Source organism: Metopolophium dirhodum, chromosome 5 (assembly GCF_019925205.1).
Source record: "Metopolophium dirhodum isolate CAU chromosome 5, ASM1992520v1, whole genome shotgun sequence".
Classification (NCBI taxonomy): domain Eukaryota; kingdom Metazoa; phylum Arthropoda; class Insecta; order Hemiptera; family Aphididae; genus Metopolophium; species Metopolophium dirhodum.
Window position 1 is genome coordinate 39,038,250 of NC_083564.1, and position 19,882 is coordinate 39,058,131.

General features: G+C 28.7%; 1 long non-coding RNA gene across 2 annotated transcripts; it reads left to right on the plus strand.

Annotated features, from left to right (window-relative positions):
• The first annotated feature begins 76 nt into the window (after positions 1–76).
• LOC132944825 (uncharacterized) lies at positions 77–17,676 on the plus strand. 2 transcript variants are annotated; one of them, XR_009664483.1, is made up of 12 exons: positions 77–408; positions 1,414–1,477; positions 1,551–1,659; positions 3,081–3,231; positions 5,308–5,435; positions 6,955–7,077; positions 15,192–15,231; positions 16,512–16,551; positions 16,721–16,775; positions 16,847–16,980; positions 17,076–17,360; positions 17,457–17,676. It is a non-coding gene; the product is annotated as an uncharacterized LOC132944825 (long non-coding RNA). The 2 variants fall into 2 exon arrangements; XR_009664482.1 differs by lacking the exon at positions 15,192–15,231.
• Positions 17,677–19,882: the final 2,206 nt, after the last annotated feature.

Consider the following 19,882-nt stretch of genomic DNA (forward strand, 5'->3'; position numbering starts at 1 on the left):
TTTATCATTAATATTTCCACATACGTTATTATACCTGGACTGTTATTCTATTATTTCATTAAAAACAAAATTTTTTTCTAATATATAGCTTATATTATTTATTTCATAACTTATAATTAAATTAAATATACATTATATATGCTAAATCTTACATCTAGTATAAACATTATCAACATATAATAAAACATATAATATAATATTCATTGTTTGTGTTAATATTAAAATATTAATAATTTGTACCTATCTAGTTTACAGTTGTAATTATTAATATTTACATATTAAACAAACTATAGATTAATGAAAGGAAACATATTTCGGAATGTTTCTAATATTTTTTAATTGGTTCATGTTCATTTGTTGTAATAATAGTTGACTTCCGAGTCTTCACGCATCAGCCCCATAGCTGAGGTAAGTATAAACGTTTTTACGTTTCACGTTTCGTTTTTCAATAATATATTCGAGCCAAACGTGGGTCACTCATAGACACTTGTACGAATTCTCACCAAATATCTTGGCAGTGTACGAAGTTTAGATAAGTGACTACCTACTGATCGACAATGGTTATCAACGTTTTACGCTGTACATTAAATCAATATAAAATTGCCACATGGTCGATGATCTTAATATTATTATCCAATTATAATTTCAATATTTCATAATATTACGATTACCTATGTACGATGTACCTATTTGCATTTTGTTTTTTAAATAAATAATTGACTAATAACAATAGGTAATCATCAGGCGCGGACTGGTAAAATAGGGCACGGGATGCTACACAATTTAAAGGGCAAATAACATAAATTGTTGGGGCGAATTTAATACATGTAGATTATTTATAAAATATTAATATATTTTATTTTGTTTTGAAAAAATATTGAATATACGTTAAACACGTAATTAAGTACCAAGTTACAAAAAACTTTCAATCAAAGTTGTACAATATTATAGATTACTAGTAATCGTAAGTTGGTAACAATCTGTTGTTCATTAGGTGCCTAGAGTCTTTAAATATATAATAAATAATATTAGGCAAATATATTTTAGGGCAAGGGATGCTGTAGCATCCCAGCATCCCAGCCAGTCCGCGCCTGGACCAGTTTGTATAGTTAAATTTGGCATGCGAACTATAATTGAAATAGAAAACCAGAATAGGTGCATTGCAGATGACAAAGATTTCTGTAAAACAACATACGATTTATCAATATACCGTATAGGTACTGATAATACTGATAGTACTAGATAATACTATAATATATAAGTTCTATGGATTTATCATAATAAACAGTATATTTTATAATATCTATGGCAATCGTCAATTGTCGAAATTCGTCGGCGACGGTTAACAATTCTAATAATTTCAGCAAATACTATTGTATTATAAATATAATATATTGTATATTTTGATTTCAGTGAACAAAAAAACAATAAGCCACTAATATAAACGGACAGTTCGTTAAACCGTACATATTATAATGTAAGTTTTAATAAAAACTCGCAAATTTCATTATGATCAGGTTATTTTCATAAAGTATTTCGATACTTTCAAGTTTCAGTTCATCGGAGTGAGATGATTAGATGGAGATGGATGAAGATGGCTGTTTCTTCGGCGATGGCGGCACTCTAGCTACGTTTCACCGGAAGAGTAGATGTTTACGAGTAAGTTTGTTTTCATATTATTACCTACTATTTTACATTTACTTTTTAGACTTAAATTAGGCGTAAAATAGGAATTATTCTTATTTTTTTAAATAATTTTTTCGAAAAATATATGTAACATGTATAGCTCATACAATTATGAATTTATAGTTAATAGAAATGCGGATGTTTATACTTCATAGATATTTTTTTATTGAAATCGTGTAAATAATTTGATTAAACAATCAGGTACCATCACTAGTATCAATTTTATTATATTATGTGTAAAATCACCGACACAAGGTGCAGACTGAATTAAAAAAATTAAAAACATAAAACAATGTTGTAGTAGAAGCTGGAAACTGTAGTTTTTATAATCCATATAATGTAACTATTAAATTGAATCATTGAATTATTATTCAGAGATAACTTTGGGATAAATGCCAAACGTATAAATTTAAATTAAATTAAAAATAATTAAAAAACATTTTGTGAAAGGAACAAGATTACTGCTAATATTTAAGTCTTAATTATTATTAACAAATAAATACAAATAATAGATATTTTAATAGCTTTTTACTATTAACATTCAGTGTAAATATAGTTTCTGATCGACTTACCTATATGTAATAAAATAATTATTCATATCAAATAATCCTAACAATTTAATGCAAGGATTCTCATAAATTGATCTTACAGCAACCTTAAAACACCAAAAATACATTTGTACATCATTTACAAAATTTTAGTTCCCTATTATGGTGTAGGTACTAATACAAACAATAAATTGCTATTCGAAAAAACAATTTCGTATACCTATTATTATTTACTAAATACCTACAACTAAACTAAACTAAAAATAAACATATGATTACATATACTGAGTGCCTATAAAATAATATTATATATGAAAATTGAATCTTTATTACGAATACTTATCGTTTACACAGACCACCAAGAAAAAATAATTAAAAATATTAAAAAATAAAGAACACATCATTGTAAAATTAATACAGTCATCGATCCGCTCAGAATCAAGAATTATGGACTCGGAGTTTTAGAAATCTAGTTGGTATTATAGTATTTGATGAATTTACTGTACCTCTAAAATCCAGTAATCACATTTTTATTTAATAATTCATAAAATACAATATGCTCTTAAAAAAATATTATTGTGCTTCTGATATCTATTCACCACCTTAATCAATAATTAAATTGATAAACGAAAATAATAATTTAAATAATACCCATATCATATTATTATAATCAAAATTATAAACTATTTTGGTTTATTGTCATATCAAATTTCAATGAACAAATTGTTCCTTAACACGGAACTCTTTGATACAAAAAGTTGCATTATATTATATCCGTGGATTCATCATTTTGATGTACCTAGTATAATATCTATCATTTATTTATTTATCTATGGCAAATCTCAGAGTCGTTGCAGAAGACACATTCGACTAAAAATTCTAAAATTTCAATAAGCAAAGAAGATATTCTAAGTTCTGGCTGTATTCTGGAGCGTTTCCTCATGGGCGTCGCAATTCACACACGTCACGGATTCCGCCGAAGGAGTCGATAATTAAAGTAAGTTTGTTTTTATATTCTTTTGGGGCTTAAATTTACTTTTAAGACTTAAAACAAATATTTAATGTCACGAAAAATGTGCTATCCAAGTGTTGTATGCGCATATTTTAGTTCCGGACTAGAAATGTATAAAATACGCGAGATATAAACGTCGTCGTCGTTTTTCCAGTCCCTGTTCGTAGAATAATTATAATTAATAGGTGCATACCTTTATAGGGTACTCAATATATATAAATATATATATATGTTTTGGTTTAATTTATAGAAATATATGTTATAACTTATAACTGATAATAGTCATAAGATACAATTTTAATTAATAACTGGTATTTTTTTTTCCAAATACAACGTTATAAGTTATAGGTAGCTATTAATTTAGTGTCACATACTTAACTTCTATTGTTCACCTAATATCTATATTCTATATCATAGGGATTAGGGCCGTATAACCATGCACACATAAAAGTAATATTCACGGAATTGTCAACTGCTTAACCTGACGTGTGCGCACTTATGAATAACATACCTACTCATATACTCGTAAAGGTATATAAATATACCTATATAAATAGTGTAATACTACATACGCGAATGTGTTACCTATTATGTCCCTAAAAGTTCAATAGTTATTATTATATTTATTTATTTTTTACATATAGGTAGGTACATTACAAGACTAATTAAAATCACATTTATTTTTATTTTTTCGAACACAATGTTTCAAAAATTATTAATTAATATATAATTTATTGGTATAGTATTAAATTAATTAATGGAATAAAACAAACACACCTACTATAATTATTAGTAATAATAATATATCTATGTATAAATTATTAAAATACAAAACGAACAAACGAAAAACGATCCTGAGCAAAGACATCGTTAACTAATAAATAATATTGAGATTAAAGTAATTTATTTTACTATTAGACATTAGCACCTACAATAGTAGGTTAAAGTCATTTTTGCCCAAATAATAACATTTGAAAGTGTCATCGTGTCTATAAATTATAATAATATACTCTAAAAGTTTCATAAATCCGTGAATACTTACTATTTTTAAATTACAACAAAATAACTAAAATCGTTATTTTTGGTTTTAATATGTAATTTCGTCCAAATTTTAACTTATAATATCTGTAAAAAGTAACTGTGTTTATAATAGATTATTTAGATTTTTCGGTTACAATATGAACCAGGAGCGGACTGGGCCGGCGGGATACTGGGAACTTTCCCGGTTGGCCGCTACTCAAAAATGATTTGTTATTGCTATATATTTATAATTATTATTAATATAGAAGATCGGTATAAATCGGTAGAAAATCGGTATAAATATTAATTATAAATATTTTTTATTTTCATACCATGACGCGTGTGTGAAAAATTGTTTATATTATGTTCGGCTGATTGTGCACCTCTCTCACTCTTCAGCATCAATGCATCAGAAATTATTATTTATAATTAGGCCACGGATTTAAATATAAACTGCATTTTCTGAATTTTCTAAACATTGCTTTCCAAGCAAAGAATTCGTTTCATATATTATCAACGAATTGAAAAAATGAAATAAGAACATTTATATGGGTTGAAGTCAATATTATAAAAACTTATTAAAAAAAAATTAAATACAATTAAATAAAGGTAATTTTTTTTATTATTTTATTTGAAACATTATTTTTAAATATTGGGATCAATAAAACTATTTTTATTCAATTACTATTTTATATCAATTAGAATTTGTTAATAAACCAAGTAATAAATGAATGGTTACCACATAAAAAAAACCGTTATCTATATTATAAATTTGAATTCAATTTACCGCATTTGCGTCTAGTAGAAACAAATAAATGTTTTTTTGAAGATAATGTAAAAATATCCATCATCCATCGGTTAGGACCATATATATATTTTCTATGATTAGGACGGTGAGGTTATAATTATAAATAATCTATGGCAAATGACAATCGTCTGAGACGAACAGCGATTCCAATACGTACTCACATATTTCGTTCCATTCTGGTTATTAAACTAGGTGCCTATTTTTATAAATTTCATTAATCTCAATACTTCCAGACTGAACTTTTGGATCGGAGATATGAAGACGCGCGCTGCATTTTCCTTGGCGGAGATGCACAGCTCTGACACTAGACAATATTATACACTCGAAGGGAACGCGTTTCGCCGGAAGAATAAATAATTACGTAAGTCTTGTCCTTCTATTCTGTTGAGGCGGTAGACCTAATGTAAATATTTATTGTCAGACAAACTTATATACCCACTAGACGTAAAGTAATTTTTAAAATCCAGTTTTTATAGGTGTGCAAAAATTATGAAAAATACCTTAAATTATAATACTTTGCCTACAACTGTTAATTTATTGTTATAGTAGAATAGTTTTTAAAATTTGAAATCAATGATTAGGCAATACTTTTATAAGTAGGAAGGTAGGTTTTTATACCTAGGTACCTAATAAAATAAGAAAATACATAATGATTAATGTTATTTAATATGATTTGTAAGTACATAGCAGATCATACCTAGAGAACACCTCAAACGTACGTTTTTTTGGGGGGGTTTTACGGAATATACCTAAGGGAAATTTTCTTCAAATTTTCACATTTCACTATTTGATATTGTGATATTATTTGTGCCTAGGTTAAGTTTCTGTTTTAGAATCGATCGATAGGTTACCTAGGCATATCACATTCTTTAATTTTAATTCTGGTAGTCGAGTATTGGACAGTACCTACGTAATTTATAATTCGTATCGTAATTTAATTACTAAAAAAATATATTTTCCCCAACAGTGTCACCGGCAGGAGAATACATTATAGAATGTCTATAAACTTGTGGTCTAGTATATGGTTAAAAATGGCATGCGACCAACAACTGGGGGCTTGTTCTGGACAATTTAAATGATCTAATAAGGTTTATCTCATTATTTGAATTAAATTAATTTTTAACCGATTGTTGTGTTAATCAATTTTTTAATTTATTTCATTCAACACACTCGTACCTCTAGATTTCTCACAAAATTCATATCGATCATCTCACAGCTTTCATATTCAAAACCAAAAAAATATGTATTTTTATCTTATTTCAATCTTTTTCATCGAACACCAGAATATATTACAGATCATAAAGGTACTAGTATTGTATACTAGATAAGTTTCAATTAGCGAGATGTAGAGAGAGAGAGAGATGGAGATGGAGCAAGATGTAGACGGATGAAGAAAGCTGTTTCTTCGACGACAGCGTGTGCTGCAGTACAGCTAGGTTTCACTGGAAGAGTCGATGTTTATGCATAAGTTTGTTTTTATATTATTTTGGTGTTACATTTACTTTTTAGACTTGAATTAAATATTTATTGTCGCGGAAAATCTGTTAACTAAGTAACGTAGAAGCATATACGTTTACTACTGCCTACCAAAGGCGCAATGTATAATAATAATAAATTATACGCCAGTCCGAACAATCCAAACGCTGTCTTACTCGTAGTCGAGTTCTAGTTGATAACTGACTTGTGAATAAATGTAATTTTTGTTAGGTATAAAAATAAAACTAATAAATCCTTAAATACAACATTTAAAAATACAAACTCTGTGTAATAAAAATTAATATTAGGTATTTATTGGTAGGTTTATATAATATCTGTAGACTGTAACTAGGTCATTAGAATATTGTAGAACATTTTACTGCATAAGATGCGTGTTATTTCAGTAATGGTATTCGTCAGTGAACATTTTCAAACTGGGAATAATATATCATAAGCAGATTGAAATGTGTGAACGTTTCAGTGTTTCGAAGACTAAGTTTCGTAGCAGATTTCGATTCCGTCACGGGGTATGTATTTTCTTATTTCTCAGTAGGTTTTTTTTTTATTATAGTTAATTGATCAGGGGATGTATTGCCCGAAAATTTTCAATATTTTTATTGTAACTATACCGGTATAACACTATTCGGGCTATCAATAAAGTCGTGTTCAAAATTAGAAAATTGGTGAGGTATGATATTTTTTTAAGGAATTCTTTCGAGTAGGGAATTCGCTCAATGATATTTAAATATTTTCACCGATAATCAAGTACGATGACTTGTAGGTAACTAGAGACTGGGTGAATAGGAATTAGGTAGTGTGTAATATGGCGAAGATAAGGAAATGGGTCAACAGGATTTCAGAATGTTTGGTGTATGAAAGGGAAAAATGAAAAATAAATGTAAGGTTAGGGTAGGTAAGTGGAGTGAGGGTAGCAGATATGAGAATAATAAGTAAGGTGTTAAGGTACAAAAGAGGATAGAATAAGAAATTAATTAATTAAGGGTAGTGTAGGGTAGTGTACATATTGTAGTGAAAACAAGAGAGAATAGGTTTAGGTGGTTCGGCCACTGTATGATAAGAGATAGTGAGAGTGGCTATAGAAGTTAGTTGATTTAGGTGGGAAATGAGGGGCGAGAAGACTGAAGAAGAGATGGATAGACAGAATACCGATCATATGGAGGTGTGGAATGAGAGTGGCTGAACCTGTATATAGCTGTGAGAGACGGGGGAAGAAAAAGTGTAAAGGTAGAATAGTTATGTTAACAATGCCGAATACGTAGGATAAGATCTTGAATTGCAAAGGCCACTAGCTTCAACTAACCATAGGTTTACCTAACTAACCTTCTTATGACTCACTAGTACACTTTGAATAAAAAAATCCTGATTTGCTGAGGTTGCCGAACTTAAGTGTTTGATTATCAAGTTGATCCTCTGATTGTTGACACCATGGATAGTCCACGCCTATGTTAAATACATTTGAGGCCGCGTTCCCGGAGGGGAAGGCAATTGAGGCTCCTTTATATTGATAGTCGATACTCGATATGAGTATACTTTATTTGGCCTCAATTGTTCCCCTCGAAGGACGAAGACCGCTGATAAGACCATTATGTCCTATCCATATCTTTATTATCAATGATGGAGCCATACAAAGCTCACTCGTGTAAACTTGTTGCTGGTTGGGATGTCAGCGCACTATTTGTTTTCCATCTTTGACCCACGCGTAGCATACCAAATGTACGATTAAGAAAACACTAAAATGATTGTGCGTAGGTCGGAGAGACAAATAAATGGTGCGCTAAAAATCTGACATCCTCTTAAGTGTTAAATATTTGCCTGCATGTATGCACTAAAAACAGGCAAATATATGCACTGAAATATTCAAAAATATTAAAAATAATAAAATATTCAAAAAAATACTGAATGAAAACGTTTTTATTAAAATTTTTTTAAATTAATAAATAATAATTCAAATTGGTTTACAAAAAAAATTCTTTATTTACACACTTGGTAGGTAGGTAACGGATGAACCGAAAATATAAAAACATTTTAAGAAAATAAGCATAAATACAAAGAAATCATGAAAACATGCAATTATATTAACTAACCAGAAAAAAACGCATATTGGTAACGGTGTTGTAATAATAGGGATCTCCCCAAAAAAATACGTACTAATAGTTCAAACAAATCATAAAAGCCAACTGTAATAAATATTAATTTATGAAAAAGTATATTAAAAAGCATTATTATTATAAATGAAACAAAACTATCAACTATGGACCGTGACATAATATAGGTATTTCTATATTTTTAGCTCCATAATTTCTGTTAAAATATTAGGAAAATGTATTAAGTACCGTAAAAGTGCTAAATTTGAGTTATTACTTAAAATATTATATTCATAACAAATTATAATAGAAGGTTAGGTACTGTTATTCCACATACCTATATTATAGTTTAATTTAACTACAACATTCTAGTAGAGTCTGATAAAATTTGGTTCCACGACTTTGATCATACAAACTTTAAATACTAAACTATGGGTCTGAAATTTAGTTTATATAGATCTAAATAATCCAAAACATATAATGTTGCTTCAAAATATAAACATAAAGTGTCTTGTATTGTAGTAGGTAGGTAACTATCAAAAAAAAAACTAAAAAAAATCATACTTGAAATCTATGTATAATATACATATATTGTAATAAACGTTCAAATGTTTACTTAGTACATTATAAAAAATTAACTTAAGTTCATTATAATACATTATAACAGGTGTTCAAATAAACATTTCATACCACAAATTTTGTTAATTCACACAGTCTCTCTTCAATTTTAAATTTTTCTTCAAATTATCTACAAAACATAAATGTTTAGTAAATTGTATGACTTGATTAAGTATTTAATCATTTATCTAAAAGAGATGTGCCGGGTCGCCACATTACTATATCGAGGGGCCATGGTGCAAGTGTCGTCCATAAATATCATAACATATATTATATTAGTTACAAACTCTTGAATTAAGAGTTATGTTTGAGAATTTAATTAATTTCCTAAAAGGAAATGCCTCAAGGTTGCCTTAGTAGATCGAGGGACCGTTGTTAAAGTGCCGTCCACCAATAAAGTACCTGGAAAAAAAACGAAGAATTCAAATATAGAAGGTACTTATATCATATACTTTTATCAAAGTATGATTGTGTTAGTCACAGTCTTGTAAATGATATTGTCTTATGTTTTCCCAATCTAATCATACAAAATACTGAAAATTAATGAAATCACAAATATTAGTACAATAGAGAGACTGTGCATTGACTTACAAATTTGTCTTAAATTTACTTTTTGCATAGAGAATATGAAGGTGGGCTGGGCTCTTAATATCAGAGTATGGGGGACAGGTCTGGGATTTCATATTATCATTAATAGTGACTCGTTAATCGCTTTTATGTGCTTCAAATTGTTTACACGAGTGAGCTGGGTATGGCTCCATCATAGATAATATAGATATAACATAATGGATAGGACATAATAGTCTTACCAGCGGTCTTCGAGGGGAACTAAGGTGTCAACAATCTAAGGATCAACTTGATAATCAATCACTTATAAGTTCGGCAACCTGCAACTCAGGAACTTTTTATTCAAAGTGTCCTAATGTAATTAGTCATAAGAAGCTAGTTTGGTAAACCTAAGATTAGTTGAAGCTATGGTGATGATAGACGACTACAATCACTATTCGAGAGCTTTGCGATGATGTTTTCCTACTAACTATAAAGGTATTCGATATTGTAAACATAACAATGAAAGAAAATATTTAAATATTATTAATTTGGTTATGTTAGGCTAGGTTAGGATAGGACAGTAAATTAGACGTTAACTAATTATTATAGTTTTTAACACGGTCTTAAAGACTGTCAGCTAGAGTTGTACCAGTATAGTTATTAAAAACTTAAATACAGCCAACATTAAATAATGATTTTTTTAACACAACAAATTATAAAATGTATTTTAAAATATAACAAAATATAATTTTTTTAGGATTTTATAAGGTTTTCAATACTTATGAGCTTTTGTAAATAGAAAATGTATAAAATCAATAGTTTTAATTTAATATATAGTTTTGTGTTTTATTATCCTACTGTCAAAGAATTCTCAGGGTTTTCTTTCCACATTTTTTTACATTGTACTATATCTAATTTTTTTCCGCACATATTTACAAAGACTAAAACAGATATCTGACTGTTTTTATTTACATTTACATTTTATAGTTTGTTATTTAATATTGACTGTAGACCCAGCCAAACACAATATTATTTTAAATTAAACATTATTTTGTGTCCTTCATAAATTACAATCACATAATAGAGTCCGTGCAGGACCTTTTTCTGATTTAATTTTTATGCATCCTTTATAAATTACATTCGTTTTTATACATTTTCTAATACATATATTACGGTGATACACCTCTGATCATAATAACTGTTCGTATTATTATAATGTTAACAATACCTAGTTTTTGGATTGTAGTTAATATGTATTGCAGTATTTAGCTTCCAGCGTATTCTTTTGTTTAGTGTTATTTCACACAGATTTCTCAAACAATTTTTTTTTCAATTCATTGAACTCTAGTAGATTTTTTTGTATAAATATTTTTCAAGATTAACCGGCTATACCTGGGAGTACGCTGAGTACCCGTGTACTCATAAAGCGTGTTCCTACAGTCAAATTTTTTCCAAATTTTTTTTTTTAGTACTGTAACTCTAGTTGAATATTTTGTATTGACTTGAAAATTGATAACTTGGTGCCCCATGAATAATCATTCTTTAATGAACTAAATATTTTGAATAGTTTTTTCTAAATTATTTTGAAAATTTTTTTTTTGTTTTCTAAAATCGATTCGCCTGCGGGCGCCAACCCCTCCCTTCAATTTTTTTTTTTTAGTACTGTAACTCTAGTTGAATATTTTGTATTGACTTGAAAATTGATAACTTGGTGCCCCATGAATAATCATTCTTTAATGAACTAAATATTTTGAATAGTTTTTTCTAAATTTTTTTGAAAATTTTTTTTTGTTTTCTAAAAACGCTTTTGCCTGCAGGCTCCCACACCCACCTTCAATTTTTTTTTTGTTATGTATCTCTAGTTGAATTTTTTGTATAGACTTTGTTATGTGTATTCCTACAATAATTTTTTTTTTTAAATTTATTTTTGTTTTCTAAAATGCATTTGCCTGCGGGCGCCAACACCCTCCTTCAATTTTTTTTTAGTTATGTGACTAATTGAATTTTTTGTATAGACTTTGTAATGTGTATTCCTACAATAATATTTTTTTTTAAATTTTTTTTTGTTTTCTAAAATGCTTTTGCCCGCGGGCGCCCACACCCACCTTCAATTTTTTTTTTGTTATGTATCTCTAGTTGAATTTTTTGTATAGACTTTGTTATGTGTATTCCTACAATAATTATTTTGAAAATTTTTTTTTTGTTTTCTAAAATTGATTCGCCTGCGGGCGCCAACCCCTCCCTTCAATTTTTTTTTTTTTAGTACTGTAACTCTAGTTGAATATTTTGTATTGACTTGAAAATTGATAACTTGGTGCCCCATGAATAATCATTCTTTAATGAACTAAATATTTTGAATAGTTTTTCTAAATTTTTTTTTGTTTTCTAAAATCGATTTGCCTGCGGGCGCCAACACCTCCCTTCAATTTTTTTTTTATGATTTTAACTCTAGCCAAATTTTTAAACATTGAAAATCTGGTACCCTTTGAGTAATTCTTTAATGAACTAAATATTTTGAATAGTTTTTTCTGTTTAAGATTTGGTTAGGACATTTTAGTTTGAACTTCGTAATGTGTGTTTCTAATGTAAATTTTTTTCCAAATTTTTTTTTTGTTTTTTAAAATCGATTTGCCTGCGGGCGCCAACACTTCCCTTCAATTTTTTTTTTATGATTTTAACTCTAGCCAAATTTTTTAAACATTGAAAATCTGGTACCCTTTGAATAATTCTTTAATGAACTAAATATTTTGAATCGTTTTTTTCTGTTTAAGATTCTGGACATTTTAGTTTGAAGTTTTTAATTTCAATTTTTTTTTGTTTTCTAAAACGCTTTTGCCTGCAGGCGCCCACACCCACCTTCAATTTTTTTTTTGTTATGTATCTCTAGTTGAATTTTTTGTATAGACTTTGTTATGTGTATTCCTACAATAATTTTTTTTTTAAAATTTATTTTTGTTTTCTAAAATGCATTTGCCTGCGGGCGCCAACACCCTCCTTCAATTTTTTTTTAGTTATGTGACTAATTGAATTTTTTGTATAGACTTTGTAATGTGTATTCCTACAATAATATTTTTTTTTAAATTTTTTTTTGTTTTCTAAAATGCTTTTGCCTGCGGGCGCCCACACCCACCTTCAATTTTTTTTTTGTTATGTATCTCTAGTTGAATTTTTTGTATAGACTTTGTAATGTGTATTCCTACAATAATATTTTTTTTAAAATTTTTTTTTGTTTTCTAAAATGCTTTTGCCTGCGGGCGCCAACACCCTCTTTCAATTTTTATTTTTGTTATGTAACTCTAGTTGAATATTTTGTATTGGCTTGAAAATTGATAACTTGGTGCCCCATGAATAATCATTCTTTAATGAACTAAATATTTTGAATAGTTTTTTCTAAATTATTTTGAAAATTTTTTTTTTGTTTTCTAAAATCGATTCGCCTGCGGGCGCCAACCCCTCCCTTCAATTTTTTTTTTTTTAGTACTGTAACTCTAGTTGAATATTTTGTATTGACTTGAAAATTGATAACTTGGTGCCCCATGAATAATCATTCTTTAATGAACTAAATATTTTGAATAGTTTTTTCTAAATTTTTTTGAAAATTTTTTTTTGTTTTCTAAAATCGATTTGCCTGCGGGCGCCAACACCTCCCTTCAATTTTTTTTTTATGATTTTAACTCTAGCTAAATTTTTAAACATTGAAAATCTGGTACCCTTTGAGTAATTCTTTAATGAACTAAATATTTTGAATCGTTTTTTTCTGTTTAAGATTCTGGACATTTTAGTTTGATGTTTTTAATTTCAATTTTTTTTTGTTTTCTAAAATGCATTTGCCTGCGGGCGCCAACACCCTCCTTCAATTTTTTTTTAGTTATGTGACTAATTGAATTTTTTGTATAGACTTTGAAATGTGCATTCCTACAATAATATTTTTTTTAATTTATTTTTGTTTTCTAATATGCATTTGCCTGCGGGCGCCAACACCCTCTTTCAATTTTTATTTTTGTTATGTAACTCTAGTTGAATTTTTTGTATATACTTTTTGAACATTGATAACCCGGTGCACTTTGAATAATCTATCATTAATGAACTATATATTTTGAATAGTTTTTTTCTGTTTAAGATTCTGGACATTTTAGTTTGAAGTTTTTAATTTCAATTTTTTTTGTTTTCTATAATTCTTTTGCCTGCGGGCGCCAACACCCTCCTTCAATTTTTATTTTTGTTATGTATCTCTAGTTGAATTTTTCGTATTGACTTGAAAATTGATAACTTGGTGCCCCATGAATAATCATTCTTTAATGAACTAAATATTTTGAATAGATTTTTCTAAATTTTTTTCCAAATTTTTTTTTTGTTTTATAAAATCGATTTGCCTGCGGGCGCCAACCCCTCCCTTCAATTTTTGTTTTATGATTTTAACTCTAGCCAAATTTTTTAAACATTGACAATCTGTTCCCCTTTGAATAATTCTTTAATGAACTAAATATTTTGAATAGTTTTTTCTGTTTAAGATTTGGTTAGGACATTTTAGTTTGAACTTCGTAATGTGTGTTTCTAATGTAAATTTTTTTCCAATTTTTTTTTTTGTTTTCTAAAATGCTTTTGCCTGCGGGCGCCCACACCCACCTTCAATTTTTTTTTTAGTACTGTAACTTTAGTTGAATATTTTGTATTGACTTGAAAATTGATAACTTGGTGCCCCATGAATAATCATTCTTTAATGAACTAAATATTTTGAATAGTTTTTTTCTGTATAAGATTCTGGGCATTTTAGTTTGAAGTTTTTAATTTCAATTTTTTTTTGTTTTCTAAAATGCATTTGCCTGCGGGCGCCAACAACCTCTTTCAATTTTTTTTTTTTGTTATGTAACTCTAGTTGAATTTTTTGTATATACTTTTTGAACATTGATAACCTGGTGCACTTTGAATAATCCATCATTAATGAACTAAATATTTTGAATATTTTTTTTCTGTTTAAGATTCTGGACATTTTAGTTTGAAGTTTTTAATTTCAATTTTTTTTTGTTTTCTAAAATGCATTTGCCTGCGGGTGCCAACACCAGTGCCGCAACAATAGGGTAAGCAAGGTATGCATTGCATTCCCTTGCTAGATTTTATGTTTAAATGATGGGCCCATCAACAAGAAAAAAATAATTAAATAAGTTTTTATTCGAAAAAAAAATTGAAAATATACCTTCTATAATATATTGATATTATTTTTGATATGTTTTATTATTTTGATATTATTCGAAAAGCAAAAAATCAAACAATTAAATAATTGACATTTTTAGATTCTAGCGGAGCGGCGAATGTATTGAATTTATAATGATTTGTGTTTTTTTTTCATTTTTATTTTTTATTTATTTTAGATTCTGAGCGAAGCGATGAACGTATTGATTTTACAATTATGTGAGTTTTTTTTTATTTTTGTGTCTGTCATCACCTTTTAGGACAGTAAAAGTGCTTGGTTTTTCTTCAACAGTAACTTTTCTGATAGGAAAGTGAATTTAGTTGGTACTTTGGGGGGTCAAAAGTAAAAATTTCCTAGTAGTTTTCAAAAGCGACGTGAAAAACAAAAGAAAAATCAAGGAAAAACGGGAATTTTTACGCAAAATCTGTTTTTGAGAAAATCGATTTTGGTTTTTGGTGTAACTCTAAAACAAATGGCTGTAGGTACATGAAATTTCACCGAATGTTTATATTAGCATTTTCTATACACCATAAAATTTTGACTCTTTTTGAGCTGCTTACGGACATTGTCATTTTCAATTTTATTTAGTTTTTTTTTCTATAAATATCAATAAAATTTTATCTGTTGAGTAAAAAAGATTGAAAATTTAATAGAAGGCTCCTAGGTTATTGTTTCAAAGGCAGATTTTTTATTTATAAGCATTTAAAGTTCAAATGTTGACAAAATACGGAAAACTCACGAAAATTAGCAAATTATTTTGAGTAGGTCCATTTCAATGGCCCCCCCACTTTCGAAATTTGAACTTCTGACCACGCCAAGCGTTTGTGCATCGTTTGTGCAGAAATTTGCACCAAGTCCAATCGTTTGTGCACAAAAACTGAAAGCTCTATCCCTAAAACAAATTGGGGGGCCATTGAAACGGTAGCCCCCCCCCCCCCCACATTGAATATTTGGATTTTTGAATGTGCCAAACGTTTGTACATCGTTTGTGCGGAAATGTGCACCAGGTCCCGACGTTTGTGCACAAAAAGTCTCAGCGCCATCCAAAAAACAAAGTGGGTGGGGGGGGGGGGGGGCATTGAAACGATGAGACACCCTCTTTTTGGAAAATTGAAATTTTTAACGTGCCAAACATTTGTGCATCGTTTGTGCAGAAATGTGCACCAGGTCCCGACGTTTGTGCACAAAAACTTCCAGCGCTAACCAAAAAAACAAAGTGAGGGGTATTAACACAAGGGTCCCCCTTTTTTGAAATTTTAAATATTTGTCATATTAATAAATGTTGTTTACGTACCTAATAGGTTTAATAGAATTTTACTATTGCCATGTAAACGTATGACAAATCTTCAAATATTTTTAATTTATCAAGAAAGCATTATCTTGTTCTAATGTTTTTGATTTCAAAATTGTATGAATAAAAATACAGTTTTTTCTTTATGCATTTCTTTACTTTATATTTTATATTATATTTTGCTGATGAAAATGTGTTTATGGACAGGTACCTCAACTCGACGTTGCTGTAAGTCCAGTCCAATAATGTAAGTTATAATTCATTGTGTATATTTTAATACAATAAAAGCATAGTAAAAAAATAATTAATAGACTATATTAATATAGTACCTACTTAATTAATTTAATATACCTAACCGTACCTGTATACATATAAAAATATTATAATAATATATTATCCATGTTTGAATTCATTAGAACAATGGCGTATCAGACGTCGCTCCCAAACCGGTCGACATCCATCTGCATAACTGTGAGTTGAAAACGTCTATATTTAAAAATTGTTATAGTATAATATTTATCTAATAAATTAATTTTCTTTAGCATTCCGCAAGAATGAGCGGTATAGTTTGAAAACTTACCAAAGTTATCTGGTGGATGTCGATACGTTGGTGAGCAGCCGTCGCACATAGGTCTGATGTACCTATGGAAAGTTATTATTGGATCGGTCATAATAGGTATTACGTTGAGAAGTTATCTGTCCATAAACATATTTTCAGATTTGTAGGCCAATTCCGTTGCCATTTTTTAATCATTCTTTGTTTTTATTAAGGTTGAGGTGTAACAGCATTTTAGGGACTATTGTAATTCCCACTTCCAGGACTTTATCATACATACAGCCGACAGCCCGATGACCTACATTTTTGTGTATACCCTATGATGGCCGCGAAGTAACGATCACGTCACCGTTTATCAGATTGCCCAGTTCGAAAGAGTCTCCAACAATTTCATCGGATAGGTACGCCTTAAACCGTGGCATAGCGCTGGGCCAGCATCATTTTGTCCGGATCAATATCCATAAAAATGACGTCCCAATTATTAGAAGCTAATAATATAGGTACTTGATATTTATTGTAATATAATATAATATTAAACTCATTATACCCAGTTATTAGGGTTAAGTAGAAATAATATTTTTCAAATAATATTACAGTGTCTTTGTCGAACAGTCAGCTGTACGAAGTTTCCGCTGTGCCACAAAACGGGTCGACGCCGGTCGCTGAACATGGGAAGTCCTCAAGTCCACCCAGCATCGTATTGATGAATCAACAATATATCTTACATCTTACATCTATCATTGCAATCTTATAATTATTCACCTGAATGCATGTAATCCTGAATGTACAGTTAATTTATTACTACCCATCTACAAAATCAACACTGTATTAATAAAAGTATTTAATTGTTAAAATAAAATTGAGTTCTATATTATTTGTAGGTACTTAAAAATTATTTGGGTATAAAGGAAACATATTTTAATCATACAAAATTAGATAAACTAAAAGACAAAAATAATAAGTAAATACGTCGTGTTAAAAATAGTTTTTAATTAATATAGGTAGGACAGGTACCTATTATGTAGGTAGGTACTTATCCAAAACTCGTTTATCAGGAATTAAATAAAAAGGGAGGTTAATTAAAAAAAGGTGGGTAAGTGGATGTCGCTCTGCTGTACAGTAGGCTACAAGTGGGTCACTGTAATGGATGGTGTTAAATTTGAATTCAATGATATAATATCATTGTATAAGAAAAACGATTCTGAGCGAAAACGGTTGTCAGCCTATGATATTACCAAGTATATTTGATGATATTATAGTGAATAAAGTAATTTATATATAACCTATTTACGTGGAATCTTGTTTTAAATTTTTAATCCTCAGCTACAAAAGTTGAACATTTTATACATTTTTAACTACAAAATAATTATTAAATTATAAATTTGATAAATGTTGTCAAAATTTGAACTTTAAATGCTTATAAATAAAAATTGAGCCTATGTATTTTTAATATTTTTTAACGGCTATTATAACGATATATCAGCAGCCTTATATTCAATTTTCACGCTTTTCTACCCAACGAATAAAATTTTATTGATATTTAAAGAAATAAAAACTAAAATAATTGAAAACTGACTATGTCCGTAAACAGCTCAAAAAGAGTCAAAATATTTTCAAAATTGTATGGTGTATAGAAAATGCTAATATAAACATTCAGTGAAATTTTCAAGTATCTACAGTCATACGTTTTTTAATTACAACAAAATAAGAAAATCGTTACATGAGAAATCGAGTAAATATCAAATGTTGTAAAAATATGAATTTCAAACGTTCATAAAAGTTTAATTTGACTTTCTTGTAGAAATTTTTTTTTGATAAAGGTAGACAAACTTATGATTAATCTTATATTACATTTTCAAATCTTAGATTTAAAAAGAAAAATTTTTATGAATTCTCAACTCAAAATAATTTGCTAATTTTCGTGATTTTTCAGTATTTTGTCAAAATTTGAACTTTAAATGCTTATAAATAAAAACTGTGACTAATGATTTATAATTTTTTTCATCTGCCATTGAAACAATAACTTAGGAGCCTTCTATTAAATTTTCAAGCTTTTTTACTCAACAGATAAAATTTTATTGATATTTATAGAAAAAAAAACTAAAAAAATTGAAAACTGACAATGTCCGTAAACAGCTCAAAATAGTCAAAATATTTGGAAAATGTTATGGTGTATAGAAAATGCTAATATAAGCATTCAGTCAAAATTTAATGTACCTACGGTCATTTGTTTTAGAGTTGCACCAAAAACCAAAATCGATTTTCTCGAAAACAGACTTTGCGTAAAAAATTCCCGTTTTTCCTTTGTTTTTCACGTCGCTTTTGACAACTACTGGGAAAATTTTACTTTTGACCCCCCATAGTACCAACTAGATTCACTTTCCTATCAGAAAAGTTACTGTTAAAGAAAATTCAAGCACTTTTACTGTCCTAAAAGGTAATGACAGACACAAAAAAAAAATAAAAAAAACACACATCATTGTAAAATCAATACATTCATCGCTTCCCTCAGAATTCAAAAAAAAAAATTGGAAGTGACTCTGCTGAACAGTAGGTTACAAGTGGGTGACTGTTATGGATAGTGTTAAATTTGAATTCAATGATATAATATCATAGTATACGAAAAACGATTTTAAGTGGAGACGATTTGTCAGCCTAGGATATTGTACACTATATTTATATTGATATTATTAAATATTATTAATACCGTTGCCGGTTAAGTTGAATTATTATTATTTGTTTATTATCGTATTTGTATATGATAATATATTTTAGACTTTTCAATTACCCACGAATAATATTTTTAAAATAGGCATATGTATATATTACAAGTAACAACGAATTAAGATCGATATTGCAAAAAATAATTGCCGGAAATCATTAGTTTTTAACTGAAAACGACAGGGAAGTCTGAACTTGGCGGTCAGTCTTATTTTTAAGTTATATGTTTTATAACTAATTGAAATTTTTGGTATTTTCATATGTACCCGGTATACCACACTGCGTTTGCTCGAACAATTAA